The sequence below is a fragment of the Lactuca virosa genome, chromosome 8 (genome assembly GCF_052849685.1).
Source record: "Lactuca virosa cultivar CGN04683 chromosome 8, Lactuca_virosa_CGN04683_v6, whole genome shotgun sequence".
NCBI lineage: Eukaryota > Viridiplantae > Streptophyta > Magnoliopsida > Asterales > Asteraceae > Lactuca > Lactuca virosa.
Genome location: NC_136433.1, coordinates 25263747 through 25285989, shown reverse-complemented (window position 1 = coordinate 25285989; position 22243 = coordinate 25263747).

Here is a 22243-nt window from a genome sequence, read left to right as displayed (position 1 = left end):
TGTGGTACTCGGTACCGATCTCATTCTAGGATTGATTTTGCAATATACAACTTACAAAACCAAAAGTACATACACATTTAAAATTGCAGCAACTTCATATTTCATATCATCATATGAGAGAGTTATGACGACAAGGAACACATAGTAAAAACAAGAATTAAAAAACATATTGCATTTTTTGGATGATTTATGTGTGAAACGTACATGTTTGATGATATATAACTCGGGCTTAAGTATAACAATACATGAGGTTCGAGATTCTGAAATGAAGTTAAGGCAACAAAGAAAACATAAAAAAGAATCAATCTAATTTGAGTTCATATGAAAGAGTTATGAATGTTCAAACCTGAAAAAAATTCTATATAGTTGTATATTTATTCAAATCAGTTGATTCTTGAGCCTAGCATTTAGTCAAGACAGAGAAAAAGATATAGGAAGAAGAATACATGTAGAGCTTGTACAAAAAAGTTATGCAGGTTGCAATATGGTCACAAAGGTTCAAAGGATTGATCATTCATATTCCGATTTGGTACTAGTTTTTACCCGAATACCAACCTGAAGATGTATGGTTCCGTACGATACCCTCGGTCCCATTGCCCACCACCCACCCTTACAACATAGTGCACCACTTGAACGCAAAATTGCAAAGGTCAAACATCAAATATACAATGAAGAAATAGCTAGGTGGATGTCGGTCTCACTTACCTCAAAAGAATTTGACTTCAAAGAAGTGCATGCCAATGACGACTAAACTCCAAACAACGAATGACTATTGTTACTACTACCAAAACGAAGACGATGACCCTTCCTATTTCTATTAGACTAGGTTATAACCCATGGAATCTACGATTGACAAAGTTAAATATCATAAAGAATATAAAAATAGTATTCATAAATCATGGAATTATATATCTTTAAATTTATACAAAATAAAATAACAGATAGAGTCAACATAACAACCACAATCAAACATGTTAGTACACTGATATTATTAATAGACTTTTAAACATACAATGCCTTAATTAGAAAAAAAAATAGGAAATGTTAATCATTTGTCAATAAAGTATGTTGTTATTGTTAGCGAGTCACAAAAGAAAAAGAAGCAAATATTAACATGTATTACGCCATATTATAACAAATTTATTGAATTTAAAACAATTTAATGATATAATAAATGTTAAATAACATGTTGCTATTTTATAAAATTAACCTAAAACCAAACAACCATTTCTGAACTTTTGTTAAAATGGATAATTTATGATTTTTTTTTAAACCGATACCATCCATGCTTCTATTCTAAATATATATAAAAAAAACACACATTCTTCCTTTGATAGAATATGGTTGCCATTTAACATACTTTTCATAATATATGCATATAGAATTAGAAAAAGAATTGAAAAAGAAAATCAATAAAAAGCATTTTTGGTCATTTAGCATAATTCACATACCAATTTATTTGATAGAGTTAATAAGGGAAGTTAAAGTACCTCGATAATTACCATTTATCCCAAATTGTAACGTCCCAAAAATTAAGACAAAAAATTTTCATTTTTAAATTAATAACACTATAGTCTAAAACATCATCATGAAACCAAGGTGGAACAAAGTGTATCAATACATCATAAAATATCATAGTAAATCACAAAATGCGGAATAATGTGGTGTGTGCTCTGCAATCATCTCGGACTCTTCCCTTTCGAACTAGAAGTACCTGAAACATAAACTAAAAACCGTAAGCACAAAGCTTAGCGAGTCCCCCAAATACCACATACCATACATAATAAACACCTAATGGGCCCCACCCGACATCGAGCCCCGCTCGTTATATAAATCTGACAGTCATCAGGCCCCGCCTGGCATTGGGCCTCGCCCGATATACATATAAACATACAAACATAAAATCGTACAAACACATGTAATAATCACAAAGATAATAGCATACAGTACAGTAATCGGGCCCCGCTAGGCATCGGGCCATGCCCGATAAGCATACCAACACATACACATGCAAGAGTCATGCACTCATATTGCATCCTAACATAATAAACCAAGGGCCGACATTGGTGCCTTCGACCCGCTAAACACAGTGAGGAACTCACCTCAAGTTGTGGAATCACTCGAATGAATCTCTGACTGCTGGCCCGGAAAATCCCCGCGCTATCAAAATCAATAACATCCAATTATTAATTGGATTCTGACTCAAAACCAAAAGTCTAAGCTATTTGGCCCATAACCAGGGTAAAAGACCAATTTATCCTTTATCAAACTTGGCCCAAAACTAAGGCCCAACTCAACCATTCAAAGGCCCAAATCCTAAAGCCCAATATATGGCCCAATCTTCCAAATTGGGCCCAAACCCATCATGGGCCTATAATCCAAGGAAGCCCAAATCCCAAAATAGAGGCCTAATGGCCTAACTAGGCCTAAACTTCCAAATCCACACTGTGGCCCAATAGCGAGGACGTTAAGCCCAAAAGCCCATCTGCTGAGTATGCAAGGCGTACTCAGCTCGTATACTTAACGTACTCCATCTGGGGCTAGTACGCGCAACATACCAGCTGGGTACGCCTTGTGTACTCCCCAGTGTGCTAACTTACTCCATTAAACACTTAATTCGCGAAGTCCTTTATCCAAACTCTCATATCTGGTCCCTAAAGACGACTTATCACATAAACTTGGCAAATTTACATACAGACATGGCTTAATGGGGCTCAAGAGCTTAACAAAGGTCTTAATACATGCATGGGTCAAAATACACCATAAAGTTTGCATTTTTATGATCATAGGGACTGAATGGAGCTAAGATCTAGCATCCATTACTTATAGAGTAGATCAAAAGCCCACCTTTAAGGATTTAACATAAAAGGCTAAAAAATGCCCAAGAAACACCATATAGAAGATCTATCATAAATAAACATAAAGGTGTGAGCTTTTTACCTCAAAAAGCTTGCGAATGAGAAGGTGATACTGGATCTACAAGCTCAAGCAACTTCTCCAAGGGTTTATCTTCTTCTTTTTCACTTTAAGACACCAAAAATCTCTTTATCAAGCTTAAAAACTCACTAACACACTTAGGGTTTCGTTCTATGGGACAAGGAGGATGGAGGCTGGTCTAAAATGTCCAGGAGGTGGGTTTAAGATGTTTAACTAGGGCATAAACCCTAAAAATTAGGGTTTGTCCCAGACCTGCGTATGTCATGCTTATTCCACTTACGCCCTGCATACGTGGATGGAATCCGCGACTAATCAGCGGGCTAGTACGCCAAGCGTACCACTTAGTACGCCTCGAGTACTAGCTAAATGACCAAAATGCAAGGTTTTTCAATAAAGGGGGTTAAAAGTGAAACTTACCAAACTTGAGTGTTACACAAATATTGAGATTTTAAAAATGATTAAAGTGGGATATCCTTTAGAAAGAAAGTTAAGCTCAGTTACCATGTATGCAAAAGGAAAAATAAAAAATAACGAAAATATAAAAATTTACATGTCAATAGCAATGTATTTATTTTTAGAAACCATTAACCTATGAAATAATTTAAAAATCTATGGGAAAATAGAAAAATTCATGTCAATAGCAATGTACTTTAATTGACTAGTTTATTACAACATTATACTTTAATTTATTCCTATTATAACATTATACTTCAAAAAACTACACATTATATCAACCCACTCAAATACAAAGCAATTTTTATGATATATAACTACCAAAATGGTATCTATTAACAAAATTACAGAAATGGTCCCTTGTATAGCAAAATTACCAGAAATGGCCATTGTATTAAAAAAAATGCATAAATGGATCATATTTAAATTGTAAGATATATATGTATGCACTTTTGGTATATACTGGCAAGAGCTGCTGTGAAGTATTTTTAAAATAACAAAAAAAATGAATAAGTAACAAACTATTTAATGTAAAATAACAGTTGTGTAATACAATATGGAAGTTTTGAAACATAACGATTAACGAACAACATACATACGGAGAAACTATTTGAAACATCCCAAAAATCAGAGTAAAATTTTCATTTTTCAGAACCAATCCAAAGAGCATAATTGTTTACAAATCATTGTTTTAAAAGTAATAATCATAAATTAGAGTATCCCAAAATATAATATCATAAAATCGGAAGGATGTGCGCGATCACGCCTTTGCTTTTCCCCAATCATTTGAAGTACCTGAAACAATAAACTAAAAACTATAAGTCAAAGCTTAATGAGCTCCTATAAACTACCACACACAACCATAAAGATAACAACATGCATGCATGAGCCTTTATCCTGAATAGACCGCCTCGCAAGACCTTCAGCCTATCTGGACTGCTCTTTAAGCCTTCAGCCTGACTGGACCGCCTCGCAGGGCCTATAGCCTATCTGGACCACTCTTCGGGCCTTCGGCCTGACTGAACCGTTGTAACGCCCTGATTCTCGAATATCAATTTATGGTGATAAATTCTCATGGATTCAAGGTCTACTCGACGAGTTGGTTGCCTGACTCGTCGAGTAGCAGCGGGTTAGGCCGCACACTTAAGTGACCTACTCGCCGAGTCCAAGAAGGGACTCGATGAGTAGGATCTGGAGGATGAAACCCTAATTTCCGGTGTTTTGCACCCTATATAAAGGATCATTTTCCCCTTAGCCTCCCTTTACTACCTCTTGAGAGTCCAGAAAACCTAATTCGTGTGTGTGCTCCATATTAGTGTACATTTCAAGCTTGGAAAGAAGATTTTGTTGCTAGAAGCTTGAAGATCAAGAAGTTGGAGGCAAGAACGTTTGGGGATCTGAAGTCTACCTCAGTTTAGCATCATTTGAATGTAACAAGTTGTTACCTTGACCTTGTTCTTTCTAGATATCTTCATGTTGAAGATTAGGGCCTTTATAGCATGGGTGATAACCATTTTCGGGTATGGGCTAGGATCTGAAGTCGCAACTTCAGATCTGAGCTCATCTTGGACTCTAGAGCCATAAAGTCTCCAGATTTAGCAAGCATAAACCCTCCATGTTAAGATAAACCCCATTGTAAGCTTGGGATTGACATTCTAAGCCTATAGAGCCTTGCATGCACGTAAAGGTTGCAACTTTACATGATAAACATGCCTTTGGAAGTTGGATCGGTAGTATGGAAACTTAAAATGGCTTAAAAAGCATCTGTATGAATAAAAGACTGAAAGAACTCGACGAGTTGCATGGTCAACTCGGCGAGTCCGATGAAGGTTGTCGTGGGCTCGGCGAGTCAGTCGAGTGACTCGACGAGTCGGTGAGGGTTTTCCCAACCTTTGGACACGTATGAACGCGGCGAGTTGTAAAGGGAAAACTCGGCGAGTTGGCCAAGGAGTTATGGCCACTGACACTAGGAACTCGACGAGTCACTCAAGTGACTCGACGAGTTGGCGAGTCATGCCAGGAACTCGGCGAGTAACTGAGGGTACTCGACGAGTTGAGGTCAACATGGACTGTTGACCTTGATATTTGACTTTGACTTTGGCCGAGGGTTGACTATTGGACTCCTGGGATATTTTGGGAAATTGGAAATTTATGAACATGGTTTGATGGTAACTATAGGTGGTGGAGTTCGTGTCGGTGATCCGAGAGGTTGAGCTTATTTTTCGAATCGACAGTTACGAGGTGAGTTATCCTCACTATATCAAGAGGGTCTAAGGCACCAAGGTCGGCCCTTTATCGGATTTGTATCCGGGTATTTGCTTGATATGTTTATTGATCTGTTAGATTTGCATCCTGGTAGTTAGGATGGTATTATGCTATTGACCTGGTTTAGGTCGGTATCCTGGTATATAGGATGATGTTATGTTAGTGACCGGTTAGGTCGGTATCCTGGTTATAAGATGCTTGTTGTGTTAGTGATCTGTTAGATCGGTATGATTATTTGTTATATACATGCTAGCGTATGATATTTATGTGCATATGATTGTTTGATTGGTATGGGGGTTGGGTTGAGGCGGGTCCTGCTTCGTGCTGTAGGCCAACATACCCAGGGCGGACCGGATAGACTGCAGGCCCAGGAGGGCACATAGTCAGGACGAAGGCCCGACGAGCGGTCCGGATAAGCTGAAGGCCCCGAGAGGGCGGTCCAGACGTGCCGAGGCTCGGAGAGTGGGCCAGATAGACTGAAGGCCCGACGCGGGCGGTCCAGTCAGACTGTAGATTCAGAGAGCGGACCAGGTGGATTGCAGGCCCGGTGCGGGCGAACCAGTCACACTGTAGACTCAAGATGCATGGCTGTTCTGTGTTTGTTATATGATATGTTATGGTTGTATGAGGTTGGTATTTTGGGGGTAACTCACTAAGCTCTCGGGCTTACAGTTTCAGTTTATTGTTTCAGGGTCAGCAGATGACCGCGGGAAGGCGAAGGCGTGACCGTACACTTCCTCGATTTATGATTATGATTTCTGGGAACTCTGATGTTTAAACTGTTTTGAAAACAAACTGTAATAACTGAATGGTTTTATATGATTTAAAAAGTTTTAAATTGGCTCAAATTTTATGGGGGTTACAACCGTCTCCCAGGCCTTCAGTCAATCTGGACCGCCCTAGGTATCTTGGCCTTCAACACAAAGCATGACCGCCTCAACCCAACAAACCATAACATGTCGACATATATAATAATAATCACATAACCAGCACCCAGGTAATCAAACATATCTACCAATCTATCATATACACAAGTAATCATATAGATCTACCAACCTATCATATAGCATCAATCTAATATAACAGGAAATACAATCCAGTAGGCCGACATTGGTGCCTTCGACCCACACGTACAATGAGGAAAACTCACATCTCAGTCTAAACAAATAGTTTAATAGGTCACTGCTTTGAATATCAGCTCTACCAGTCACCTATACATCAATAGTTAAAAATCTCAATTACCACTCAAAATACCCAAATTACCCTTAGGTCAAACTTGGTCAAATCCTGGTCAAAATAAAAAAGTCAAAAAGTCAACGAGTCAGCTCAGCTGAGTACGCCCATCGTACTCAGCTTGTACACTTAGCGTACTCGAGTCTTGACCAGAAACGGGGTCGTTGACCTCGTACGCACGGCGTACCCCAAGTACGCCCAACAGACACAACTTCCTCATTTCCTTCTATGAAGAGCTTAATTCCTTAAGCTCTTTCGTCCAAAATCAATATCTAGTCCTCAATGATGTCCTTAACCATAAAGTTTCCAACTTTATGGTCTTGCATGACTATTAAGTGCTTAATACCAAAACCCTAACTTCTTAACTCATTAAGACATCCTAGTTAAAGCATGGAAGGAAACTAAGGTCCAAGCTTACATTTATGTGCTTCTAAACACTCTAAAACGTCTGAAAGGACAACGCATATGAATTAGAGTAACCCATACTCATACTACCAAGCTTACGAGACTAAAAGAACAAAAATCCAGGGCTAAACAAGATCTAAGCAATACATCATCAAGGTCAGAGCTTTTTACCTCCAAATGGTGTCAAATGATAATGTAATTTTGGATCCAAAGTGCTCCACTCTTTTAGGATGGTTTCCTATTCCTTCTTTCTCCTTCAAGAACACCAAAATACACACTCAAGGCTCAAAATGCTTTTAAAGGGATTAAGGTTTGCAAAGGGGTCGAAATGGGGATGGAGGCTGATGAAAGAAAGGTTAATGAGGCTATAAAGGTGTTTAAATAAGGTCTAAACCCTAAAAATTAGGGTTTGGGACTTTTCCATGTACGCTCAACATATGCAACGTATGCCCAACGTACTCATACAATCTCTAAAATTACAAAAATGTCATTAAGGACCAATTTGCAAACAATTCTCATACCAAGGGAATAAATGGAATACCTGGAAACAAGGGCGGACACAACACTAAGGGAAGGGGAAGTGCCCCCAACGTTTTGAAATTTCTTACATTTGAGTGCCTTAAAATCTAGGCTAAAATCTGATAAGTGGTTATTTAATACAGTAGGCCCCCAACCAAATATAGGCTAAGACTGTTGGCCTTTGAGAGTTAGGGGCATTGGACTTCAGCTGAAAACACAATGTTGCCTTTAATTGGTTAACGTTCAATGAAACCTTGACTTCTGTTATTTTACTCTCCGACTCTCCGTTCTTTGTCAAACCATAAAAGGTAAAACGACTTAAAACTTAGAAATTGTAATCCCTCTCATTTTAACGACTCAATAAAACTAGCAAATCTAAAAAATCAAATGGAAGAAACTCGAATTTGAAGCCCATGATTCGACTTACAACTCGAAATCGAGTTTGTACACATCAGGTTATCTTTTGTACATTAACTTGTGTTTATGATTAGTTGATTTCGTTCGTGTTTCATTACTTCGTCTTACATCGGTACATGGAATTGTTTAGATTGTAATGGGTTATAAATCAATATGCAAGAACAAATAAATCTCGATTGTGTTTCCTTAAAGCAGGAGGTTTGCATTCTTCTTGTCTGCTAGAGATATATTCTTCATTTAAATAACTTGGCTACTTGTATTTTATAGGGGTGTCAAAATTGTACCACGGAAAACCAACCAACATGCTACCAACCGAACCAAGAAAGTTGGTAGCCAATTTATTTGGTAGCCAACATATTTGGTTGGTAGTACCATACCAATTGAACAATCTTGTTACGGTAATGGTACAAAAGTTTGAATACTATGGTAATACCATACCAACCAATTCATATTATATATATATATATATATATATATATATATATATATATATATATATATATATATATATATATATATATAAACAAAATCGTTAATTTCAATTGTTAATTGTGTTTAGTGTTTACATTTTTAAAAACGTTATATAAGTTATTTGGTCGCATTAGTCAATAGTCATTACCATGTTAAAGAAAAAAAAATTAAAATATTACTTTAGCGTTACTTTCAATAGAATTCTTTTGTAAATTAAAAGAGCTGTATAACTAATTTCTTTACTAAACGTCTAAATTACTCGATGTATTTGCTTATTTTAAAATCTTATAATAGACTATTAAAAGAAGTTGGTAAATATCATTACCAATTTGTACCAACCAAACTTGTTGGTAGCCAAATATATTGGTACCAGGTATACTTGGTACGGTACCGGTAACAAATTTTTTATATCAATTATAATTGGTACGATACACGGTTTAAGGAAAAACGAATTGGTACCGTACCAATTCCACCCCTAGTATTTTATGCGATTATTGAGAGAATTAGTGACCTTATATACAATTAAAATTGTCATTTTAAAGAGAAAAACAAGTGCATATGTGCAAAGTTTTTTTGGTGTTGCTTGTTTACAAGCTTTAAAAATTGTTTATTTTTAAAATCAATTATGTAGTTCAAAGACAAAACACCCGGTCTTGAAAAGCTTGTTTAAAACCATTTTGATGCGACCTGGAAAATTTTATTTGATATTTTATGCTCCCAACAAATCAAAATCCTAGATCCGCCACCGCCTAAAAATCAAGATGTTACAGAATTTGAAGAAATCCTAATTTTATCATTGTAGTTGCAAAGTAGATTGCTATAATGAAGATATAAAAAATACATAAATGGATCCTTATTAGACAGAATGCATAACTATTTTAAAAATTACGGATATTCCTCTATACAAACTTACGGGACCGGTCCATTTATAACAATATTAACAAAAATGGTTATTGTTTAAAAAAATGCATAAATGGACAGGACATTTATGTGATTCATATAATACCTTGAAACTATTTATTTTTCTTGAGATCCAAAATCTGAGAAATTAACATTCATCGACTCGGATTAGCAATATATATATATATATATATATATATATATATATATATATATATATAGTTAGAATAACTTTGATATAATTACAAATAAATTGAAAATATAGTATGAAAAGTTTTTCCTGTGTACACACCAATCCATTTCTTCTTTTAGAGAAAGTCACCAAAATAACATTTAGGGAAAATCTTATAAAAATCCAACATATTTTCATCAAAGTCTTAAAAAAACCATTGTATTATTTTTTTGTACTTTAAAACCCTTATAATTTTTAAAATATATCATTTAAAGCATTGAGCTCGGTGAATCCTAGATAGCCGAAAATGCTAGGTAATCGATTCTGAAACATTTGATTGTCACAATTCACTAGATTAAAAAATTTCAAAAAAAAATATGAGGGTTTAAATGAACTAAAAAAGATAATATAATTGGTTTTTTAATTCTTTCATGAAAATAGATTAGGTTTTCTGATATCAGAAAACCTTAAATAAGAATTTCTTAAAATATAAGAGTTTTTGCGCACTAAAAAAAATAATATAATGGTTTTTTAAGCATTTGATGGTAATACGTTGGGTTTTTTTGAAGTTTTCCCTAATATTTATCTTTATGTTTTGGGGATGATTTGACTAATAGAGTTCAAATATCTTCTTATCTCTCATCAACTCGCCTTCAGGTTTCCTCACCACGAAACTCTTTTCTACAAACAACAATATCACAAAAAAATGCAATATTACAAACCAAAAAACATTAGAAATAGAATATGATAATTTGCATAAAAACTAAAAATGAGAGAGAGAGAGAGAGAGAGAGAGAGAGAGAGAGAGAGAGAGAGAGAGAGAGAGAGAGAGAGAGAGAGAGCTCAAAATAAAATTAGTAATTAAATATGTATTTCTGTTTTATTTTCATAATATATGCAGAGCAAAATCCAACTCATACCAAAAACCCATAAAAATACATAATTTCCCATATACTTCCAATGAAATTAAACTTGAGCAATAATCATATAAGTTAAAGCACGAGTTCCATATTTTATATATAAACAATCAAACAATGAAGAAAGAACTTTATCAATCGAAATGAATTTTCATCATCATAAAACAGTAAAAAAACCACCGTATTGTATATTTGTACCATAAAAAATATGATTTATAAAGCGGAAAATATGAAGTTGACAAAGATTGGAGAGAAAAAATGGCGCAAATGTGAAGGAAATTATGCCTACTCCAGAAAATATTTGGTGGAAAAAGAAACTTACACAGACGATCATCTAGCTCATCTTCTTCGGTTTGAGTTTGCAGATATCCATGGCATCAAACATCATGGTCAACATGTAAATGTTGAGATCAAGAAGTCACGAAATCATCAAGAAGGAAAACCCAAAGAAGAAGAAGAAGATGAGGGTAAGTAAAACCATTCAAAAACTAGCTGTGAAATTTTCAATTTTCCATGGATTTTATCACTCAGGCATTTTATCAAACGCTTTATATGCATTCATCAAACCTTTATTAACCAACACAATTTTTGAACTAATTCAAGTAGTAAACAACGTAGAGAGAATTTGTGAATTAGTCGATAATGTAAGTGTGTACAACAATCACGTGATAAATTATGTAAATGGGTTATTGACATTGTCATTATCAGAGACCAAGAAAAGCAGGAGGTCGTAATTAGACAAATCGATAAAAGTTTAAGAGAAGAAAACTTACATAAAATCGTTTGTGGCAACATGATGACAACCTTTTGATGAACAATAATCATTGGATGATGGCCATCTAAGGTTGTCAGGTGAAAGAAGGAGCGTAGAAGATAGAAGTAGAGATGTGAAAATTTAAACGGAAGGTAGTGTATATGGAGGAAGAAGCGAAAATTATTCATGAGTTCAAGGGATCTGGATATATCAAGAATAGGAATAGGAAACGTATTGAAAAGAAATGAACTTAAGCGCAGCGCGGGAAAATAAAAAATGGGTTAACATGAAGATACCATTTGTCAAATATAGGGTGCAGAAAAGTTTCATCTGGTTTTTTTTATTAGAAGAAGGTAGATATGCTTTATTTTCTCTTATTACAATTAAAGATAGTAATAAAAATTCCTTTTTGTATTTTTTAGAATAAAAAAATTCCTTTTTCAATGTTGTATGACTTGTCAACTTTAGTTTCAGTTGTCGAAGAAAATTTGAAAGTGAGATCTGTCATAATATTACGTGGGCCCGGCCCATATAACTGGGCCCAAAAGAGCATGTGAATTTTTTTTCCTTTTTTATTCGAAGATTTCGGTGGCTTCTCTCAGGTCTCTTATCAAAGGAACAATGGCCACGATCTAAAGTCTACATATTATAGTGGAGTCCAACAACCTGGAAATTAGAAATGTGGAAAACTTATTATTATCTCAAAAGATTATAACAAATATTTTGTAGTTACTTTTGAGAAATAAAAGTTAATTTATTTAAAATTCAAGGTATATTAAAAACAGAGCATTAATAAATTCTTTATAGTGATCTGCTTATTAATGGATATGATTTGATATTTATTGAAAATCCCGTGACTATTGATTTTTGTAAAAAAAAAAGAAAAAAAAAAAGAATATAGACATTTATCTATCATTTTTAGTTTTTTACCAAAAAATTATGCATTTCCGAAAATGACCACTAGCCTTGTATTTGGCGTGTTTATTTTTCGAGTTTTTTTAAGTTGTCATGTATGACAAGTAAAAAAGTAGCTCATAAACTAGTTTTTTTTTAAAAACTATTTAGACTAAGTTTTTTAGGATTTTTTTTTAATTTTCAAATACACCCCTTAATTAATTATAGAAACACATTCTTTAAATATTATTTTATGTCATTTTATATTTTTAAGCTAGTTTTATCAAACATCATTTTTTATCGGCTAACTTTTCAACTAACAACTAACTTTTCAGCCATTAGGTCAAACATAGTCTAAGTTTGCAAATGGTCTTCTACAGACTCAACATATATTTATAGGGGTCAGATTTCGGATTTTTATTTTCTAATCCGTAGAAAAAGAACGAGTATATAGAAGCTTTTTTACAAACTCACTATATGAAGATCTAGTCCCAGAAGCCAATCATAAAGAACGAGTATGCAGAGGGTATCCAATCAGTGGAGAATGTAATGTGGACTCATGGAAAATTGCCAAAAATTCCCTATATTTGAATTAATACCGAGTCCGCAGATGACAGCTGAGTCTGCAGAAGCCACTCTGTGGAGTCGATGATTATTTTTGAAAAGTTGTTTTTTTTGTTATTTAAAAAAAAAATTAAAAAAGTGGTTAAATTTATAAATTCTTTTCCTGTAAATCTGTAATGCAATTTTCATCTGTAAAGAATACAATAATTTTAAACGACTAATCCAAATGACCAAAAATGGAGTGCACAAAGGGTGGTCCAAGTCCTCAGTTGGTGTGTTTTATGCCACAAATGGTGTGTGTATTGGGGGAGGGGGTTGTGGGTTCCACAATTACTTAACACTTTTCATTTCCAAAAAAAACATTGCATGTTGTGTGCTCTTGTTTTTGTCTATTTATTAGCTTATATTTTTCTCAATTCCTTACTATAATTACAAAATATAATAAATTAAAACGAATAATATCAAATATTAATGAAATTTATCTACGTTTTTACACACAACATTACTTCTGCGACTGTTATTTTGTGATGCCTCATAATTATAGAAATTTTGGTTGTACAAAAAGTCAAAGCATTATTTAATGATATCATGGTAACAAGAATTTATGGTATTAAATCAATTTGATTTGTATAGACTATTTTTGTAATAATAATGATAAAATTAGGTAATTCTCGTTGACCAACTTATCATTAATTTGAATTTCATAATCTCCAATTTAAACTTTAAACTGGTTGTAAAAGATAGATTCTTTATGGGAATGTAATCATTTGAATATTTTGTAGTTTAGCCTAAGATGCCCAAAGTTAATTCCAAGATTGCATGTTTAGAATTTAAGATATATTAAGGAAGTTACATGATATTTTTAAATAAAACATACAAATAAATAAAAAATGAAAATAAATAACTTTAGAGTGAATTACACAAATGGTCCACGTGATTGGGTAGCTTGCAAATCTGACTTGACTATATTACCTTTAATATTATTTTTAGTTTTTTTAAAACTATTTTTTTTTTTAAATTTTGCACCTTTAAGGCCATTCTTGGTCATCTAACTTTCAGATTTTTGTTCATTTGGTCACTTAATTCATTTTAAGTTTTAAAATGTCATCGAACTTGTAAATTTGTGTCAAAATGGTTCTGAAACATTTTTGGTTACTTAATTTCTGGGATTGTATCATTTGGTCATTTTCGTTTTTAAAAGTTTTTATAATTTATTTTTTAACTTTATTTTGAAAATTTAGTAACTAAATGAGCACAATTTCAAAAGTTAGGTGATTAAATGAGCACAAAGTCAAAAGTTAAGTGACCAAACCAAAAGTTTAATGACCATTGTAGCTTAAATTTACAAGTTCGATGACCTTTTAAAACTTAAAATGAGTTAAGTGATCAAATGAGCACAAAGCCAAAAGTTAAGTGACCAAAAATAGCCTAAACCCTTATAAAAACCAAGTGGTCCGACCATCACCCATCCCACCGCCCCTACCCCTTTCCTATTTCACCCTTTGTGGAGAAGATTAGCACCACCTATGTCCCCACCATTAACCATTAATATGTTGGATGTCACATCATCATCACACTAAGATGTTGTTTGTTTTTTCTAAGGTGAAATATATGCAGTCTGCGGACCACATTTGTAGACCTGTGCGGTGGAAGGGGTGGACCAAACGTCTGCAGTCTAAAAGAAGAAGATTGTTTGTTTTTTTAACATCTGCAGACTACTAAAATAAACAAAAATCTAAATAAACTGATTTTTTTAAACTTCAGAGTGTTTTTTTAATATTTTTATAACTTGGTTATAAATAATTAACAAATATATATCAATTTTTATGTATTATTGTATAAAAAGTGAAAATAAAATGGTACGAATTAACGTATATATTTGATAAAAACCAATAATTTTGGTCGCAAAGTTATACCTAAACATTGTAGTTAGGAATCAAAGAATTTGATACATAAATGGATGGAAATAAACTTCTATGTTTCCAGTTAAATCAATTAAAAACGTACCATAAATATTTTCCCTAGAAACTAACGATACTGTAGTAAATAATGTTTCATAAAATTTTGCATAAAAAAATATAAGAATATATTATGATTTTTTTTCATATTTATATAAACAACTTCAACGACCACTATTGTAATAAATCTTTATTTATAAATTTGTCAAAAATGTCATATTTGTGTCGTTGAATATTTTTTTAAAGTATTGTAACTTTTTATTTCCAATTGTTTATCACTAATAAAGTTGGTATAAATATAAATTAAAAAAAACAAAAAAAATGAAGATATATATATATATATATATATATATATATATATATATATATATATGTGTGTGTGTGTGTGTGTGTGTGTGTTTAGGCAAGAAGATGTATGAAGATGTTAGAAGACTCTGATCCATATCTGCGCCAAGAACACGGCGTGCAAACATTTTTAGGTCTGTAGTCTTTAAAAAAACAAAATAGTCTGTAAAGGTTAATGTATGCGCCTGGTCTGCACGGCACAGACAGAAAAGGCCAACAAGACCTGCAGACAAAAAACAAACAACACCTAAAACACAAAACCTATGGTGTACCTACAGCTAAAATACAATTCCACATCATTTTTTTAATAAAATTTTAATAAAAAATAAAATAAAAACATAGATTCTTTAAAAAAATGTTTTTCATTCAATTAAAAACGCACTACATTAATTTTAAAAAAGAAATTACATTAATTACAAAAACGTGAAAAAATTACCAAAACATAAAAATTCCAAACATAAAACACTACCCCCATATTCCTATATTCGCTCGTACGGATTCTTTAAGTGCGAGAAAAATCTTCAATTCTTCTCCCTGGTAGTCATCCACTTTCATTTTCAATATCTCTAAATCGTTTTTCATTTGAAACGTCGTTTGTTCCTCTTGAAATGATGTTTGTGCTTCTAGCATTTTTTCCACCCGACTGTAACACCCGATTTCGAATCGTTTCATTATTCGGGGTCGTGGCCAGAGTATTAGTTGTCGCAAGGCTTCAGGCCTTGGGGAAAGAGAGAATTGGACGTTTTTTGGATGTGGGTATTATAGATTAGGTGATCCGAGAGTTCGGTTGTGTTTCAGAGCCCAAGGGTATAACCGTGATTTGGCAATTCGTGCCTTTATAAATTTTAGGCTTTAGTTCGGGAAGTTTTCAAGCAAAGGAGAGTTGATAGAATGGTAGAGCTTCTCTTTACCTTTCCGTGGATATAAAGAACGTCGAAATTGGACTTAGAACGAAAGAGTTATGGTCGTTTGAGTTGAAATGTTTTGGAGCTTTGCCTAGTACGTGGGGCGTATTCATGGAGTACGCAGGGCATAGTGGAAGACATGATCACGGATGGAATTTGAGTACGTCGGGCGTACTCAGGAGTACACAGGGCATACTCCCTCCATCCAGAAACCCTAATTTTTAGGGTCTTACCCCTATTTAAGCTTATTATCTTCATGGGGCATTGCCTTTTATCAACCTCCATACCTCCTAAACCCTAATATCGACCCCTAGCCACCATCTTTGAGATCTTAAGCTCTTGTAAGGAATATTGGTGTGTTTTGTGCATTCTGAAGAGATTGAAGGTTGTTGAAGAATCATCACTTGGAGTGGAGCTTGAAGATCCAGAAGTTACACATCCTTTGTAACCTATTGAAGGTAAAAAGCTCTGATCTTGACATCTCTTTGGATAGATCTAGTTTGGGGCGGTTTATGGCACATTTTGGTCTCTTTGGTTTCTCTTTATGAGGATGAGATTACTCCAGGATTTTGATCACTAGATCTGGACGTTTTAGGTGTCCCAAATGCATAAAAATGTAATCTTGATGGTTGATATCTACCCATGCATGTGAATTAGCTCCTTGTTGAAGTTGTAAGGTTAGGGCTTGGATTTGGGACCTATTGAGCCATGCAAAAGCTCAAAGTTAATGACTTTATGGGTTAAGGCATGATTTGGAACTAGTTCTGAGCATTGGATGTTTTGGCTTACAGGTTTAAGACCTTTTCTAGATGGATTAAGAGCATGCAGCGTACGCGGTGCGTCCTTCTTAGTACGCAGCGCGTACTAAGTCAAACCCTGATGGGCTGGTAAAGATCTGTAGTACGTTGGGCGTACTCAGTCTATATGGACTTCCTTGAATTGTTGACTTTTTGATCTTTAACCATTGACCAGAAGTTTGTCCAAGGTTGACCAATGGATATTTTGGGCCTTTTAGGAAGTTGAGCCTTCTTGGATTAGGCCCATGATGGGTTTTGGGCCCAATTTGGATATTGGGTCATAGTGGGCTTTTGTTGCTATTGCTTTGGGCTTCGGATTTTAGGCCAAGTAAGGAAAGGGTAAAAAGGACTTTTACCTTAAGTATTGGGCAGTCGGACTAGGTTTCCAGCTATGGGTTGAGAACCAATCATTTATTGGTGTTATTTGATGTTGTTAGCGCGAGGATTTTCTGGATCGGCAGTTCGAGCTTTTGTCTGTGATATTTAGCAGCTTCAGGTGAGTATTGTCCCGGTGCTCGTGAGTCGAAGGCACCAATGTCGACTCACTAAATTGTGTATGTAGGATGCTAGTTGTCTTTGTGACTCTTGCATGTTTGTATGAGCCTATGTGGTAGGATAGTTGTATCTGTGATGACCACCTGGGTCTAACTGTTATTATTGTGTTATGTTGTTTATGTGTGACTGAGATTGCTGATAGTCTCCATGGTTGTTGATAAACCATCGGGCGTGCTGTTAGCCCACTGGAACTGCTGATAGTCCCCACGGTTGTTGATAACCCATAGCTGTTTATTTGTGTTGTGATGTGTGTGATATTTTGGGGAACTCACTAGACTTTGAGCTTACGATTTGTGGTTTACATGTTTAAGTTTTTCTTATATTAAAGGAGGGGGCACGACTCGATTGCATCGCATCAATGGGGGAATTCTGCACTTGATACCTTTTAATGATACTCTGATAAAAGTTTTAAGATCTTGCAGTTGTGAATTAAATAAATACTTAAAGTTTTAATCGAAAAAAATGGGTTAAAATTTGGAGCATTACACAGACTCATCACCGCCGCCTTGCTATCTTATAGTTGGACATATCGATCAAAATTTTCTCCAAAATGATCGATAACGCTAGATCCCAAATCCGACGAAGCCGCTTTCTTTGCTTTATTTCTTCCTATCGGTCGGCGAAGAGGTTTTTCATCTTCAAGATCTATCGCCCCTACCCCTTTCCTATTTCACCCTTTGTGGAGAAGATTAGCACCACCTATGTGATACCCCCAATTTCACAGTCATTTTAAAATTTTTATTTTTGCTTATTTTAAAACAGAGTATTTCTTTTGTTGCGGAATTGGTCCCAAAAATATTATTTCAATGTGAGATAATATTAACATTAAACATTTCCGAATAAATGTTCGATATTGATATCTTGTCAAAACTTGGATGCCATAAATGATACAAAACATAAGCATAAACAAATTTTACATTAATTTATACTAATGATGTAACGTCCCAAAAATTAAGACTAAAAATTTTTGTTTTTAAATTAATAACAATTATCCAAATTATCATCATAGAATTCATGGTGAAAAAAAGTGTATCAATAACATCCCACTACATCAGAGTAACATAAAATGCAGAACGAGGTGGTGTGTGCACTTCAATCGCCCCGGGCTCTTCCCCTTCGAACCAGAAGTACCTGAAAACATAAACTGAAAACCGTAAGCACAAAGCTTATTGAGTTCCCCAAGATACGCCATACCATATAATAAACATATAATGGGCCCCGTCCGACATCGAGCGCCGCCCGGTATACAGATCTGTCAGTCATTGGGCCCCGCCTAGTATTCATATAAACATATAATCATATAAACATATAAACACATAACACATGCAATAATCACAAAGATAAACAACATACAGAATGGTCATCGGGCCCTGCCCGGTAATCATATAAACACATAACATATGCAAGGGTCACATAACATCTGGCCCCACCCGGTAATCATATAAACACATAACATATGCAAGAGTCACGCAGGCATCTAACATCCTAAACATAACAAACCATGGGCCAGAATTAGTGCCTTCGAACCGCTAAACACATTGAGGAAACTCACCTCTAGTTGCTGAAACACTCAAATGAATCTCGGTCTGCTGGTCCGGAAAATCCCCGCGCTAACATCATCAAATAATATCCAATTAATAATTAAATCTCGACCCATAATCAAGAATCTAAGCTACTTGACCCATATCCAGGGTAAAAGACAAATTTACCCTTTTTCTTACTTGGCCCAAAACCAAGGCCCAACATATTCCTAAATGGCAACCCGAAGCCCAATATTGCCCAATCTTCCAAATTGGGCCCAAAACCCACCATGTGCCTAGTTCCAAGAGAGCCCAATATACTAGCAACAACCCAAAATCAGAAGTCTAATGGCCCAACAAGGACCAACCTCAAAAGTCCAAAGCATGGCCCAATACCGAGAACGTCAAACCCAAGAGTCCATCTGCTGAGTACGTAGGGCGTACTCAGCATGTACACCCAACGTACACCCCAGACTACCAATCCACTCCATTAAGCACTTAATCAGTTACGACATCTTATCAAACTCTCATATATGGTCCTAAAGGGTGACTTAATACGTAAAGTTGGCAATTTTACACCCATGCATGACTTAATGGGACCCAACACTCAAAAAGAAGCTTAATAAGGCCCTTAACACTTGCATTGACCAATATCTTTCATAGAGTTTGCATTTTTATGAGCAAGGGACCTCCATGGAGCTAAGATCTAACATCTGTGGCTTCTGGAGTAGATTAAAAGCTCAACTTTAGCTCAAAAGATCCAAAAATGCATAAACAAAGTCCCAAAACTAGATCTAGCATAATGATCCATCAAGTAGAGAACTTTATACCTCAAATGGCTTGCAATGATGATGATGAATCTGGATCTATAAGCCCAAGCTACTCCCAAGCAACCACCAAGAGTTCTTCTTCTTCTTCTTTCACTAAAACACCACCAAAATCTCACTTACAAGCTCAAAACTCACAAGAGGCACTTAGGGTTTCATTTTTAGGGTATAGGGCGATGGAGGCTGGTCAATAAAAGGTCCAAAGGTGGTTTAAGTTGTTTAAATAGGGTGCAAACCCTAAAAATTAGCGTTTACCCAAACCTTGCGTACGCGCAACGTACTCCCACGTACGCCTAGCGTACGTGGGTGAAGCTCGCGACCAGGAAAGAGCTAGTACGTTAAGCGTACTCGTAGAGTACTCCCCGCGTACTAGCTAGGGACCAAAATGAAAAGGATTTTGCATTAAGGGGCTAAAAGGAACTTACCAAATTACGAATGTTACAAATGATCTACGTCTACTTTAATCTCTCAGCAGAATGTATCTTTCATATCGCTACCTGTGATACAATAAACCGAGTGGGTCAGGTTGGAAAACCTAGTGAGTACATAGGGTTTTCAACCCACAATAATATAATTAATATGTTTAATCATCAAACAATTAACTCAATTTTCCATCCCCATTATCTTCTTTATTCTTAAGGATCTACCCTAAGGATCATCTATGCTGACAGTACTAGTTCAGGGATTCCTCCATGGTACTTGTCAGTAGGTTTTCTTCAATATTTATTCCTAAGGATTTGTCCTAAGGAATAGGCATGAAGTCCATCGTTGCCAGGGTTTATCTAATAGGCACTAAGTCCATAACTGCTAGTGTTATCTATTAGGCACTAAGTCCATAGCTTCCAGTATATATCTAATAAGCACTAAGTCCATAGCTGCTAGTGTACATCTAATATGCACTAAGTCCATAACTTCTAGCGTTTATCGAATATGCACTAAGTCAATAGCTGCCAGTATCTACGGGACTATCATCAATTAGTCTGGTAGTTGTCACCTATACTTTGCTAAGTGACTATAACGTTGGTAAAATAACAATTCCAAAGTTGTGGCATTCTATCATTTCTTACTTCTTTTGTCATATTATGGCATCATATCTTTCATCATACCATGGCATCTTTCATTACCCATTTGTTGCCCAATGTATGGTATTTATAAAAATACATATACGGAATAAATCATATAAACTTATCTTTATAACATTTCATCTAAAACATATCATCTTTGCACGTAAGTGATGGAAAACGTAGGTTAAAAAATTTCTATGCACTAAGCAGAAAACATTCAAATAATTCAAATGATTAGGGCACATGCAACCTATTGAGGATCTATGACTTTCATATATAGGAAACATACTATGAACTATCATCCTACAAAACTTTTCTAATGAAAAACGAATTCAATAGGATAAGAAACTTACTTTGAAGATTGTTATTGCAAACAACCTTGAATCTTTCTTCAAATCTTTTGGTAGCTATCACCACAAGCGTCGTGCCTCTGACGGTTCACACCCAAGACTAGAAACTAAGGATTATGGAGAGTGAGGAGGAGAATTTCGGCCAAATCTCTTCTAGGATTATGAGTGCCGAAATTAATATCCCTGGGGGCCTATTATAGTGCAGTTCGGAAACCCTAGAGAAGCCCAAACCCAATATAATAATATTATATTGAACCAGGTAATTATCCAGCTTCCTAGTTATCCACCAAAGATAATTCTAGAAACCCTAAGGCTGTTTAAAACCGCCCATAGCCTCATGGAGGGTTCTAGAATGTCTATTGCTCAACTATTGAACAATTGCACTTCAGTCTGTGCACTTTCAATTAGTTCTTTTAATCACCAAATTAATTCTAATTAAATTATGATTAAATATTAATTTAAATAATATGATTTCTAATTAATATATTATTTTCATAAAATATTAGTAAATCAATTATTTCAATTAATTATTCAATTAATAAATTAACCTCTCTCTCCAAAATAATCTTGTCCAATTGCTAGGTTGAGGGCAACCCAAAAGGATTGTCCTACTATCTCAAGTTTATACCAATTATAGTTATGGGCTTGGACACCTAATCCAACAGTAAGCACATATAACAGTTATTTAATTAGATACTTCATATCTATGTGTAAGATGAAAGTAACTATGCACTCACTTGTTAAAGTGATGACTCGAAACTCGGACAACGCTTTGCTTCTAGTAATTGTTTTTTCCTTTGACGTGACATGGTATCATTATCACTCAGTCTTAGTCTAATATTTCTTGCGACTAATTATTAGTCTAGATTCATCATGAATTCAAAGTCTACTGAACTATATCTGATAAGGGACAACCAGGTAAGATCATATCGGAGGTAGGGTCCGTTTGGTATACAGAGTATACTGTTTGGAAAGCCCACTTTAAACACTTCACTAAATATAGCCTTTCCATCATCCCCGT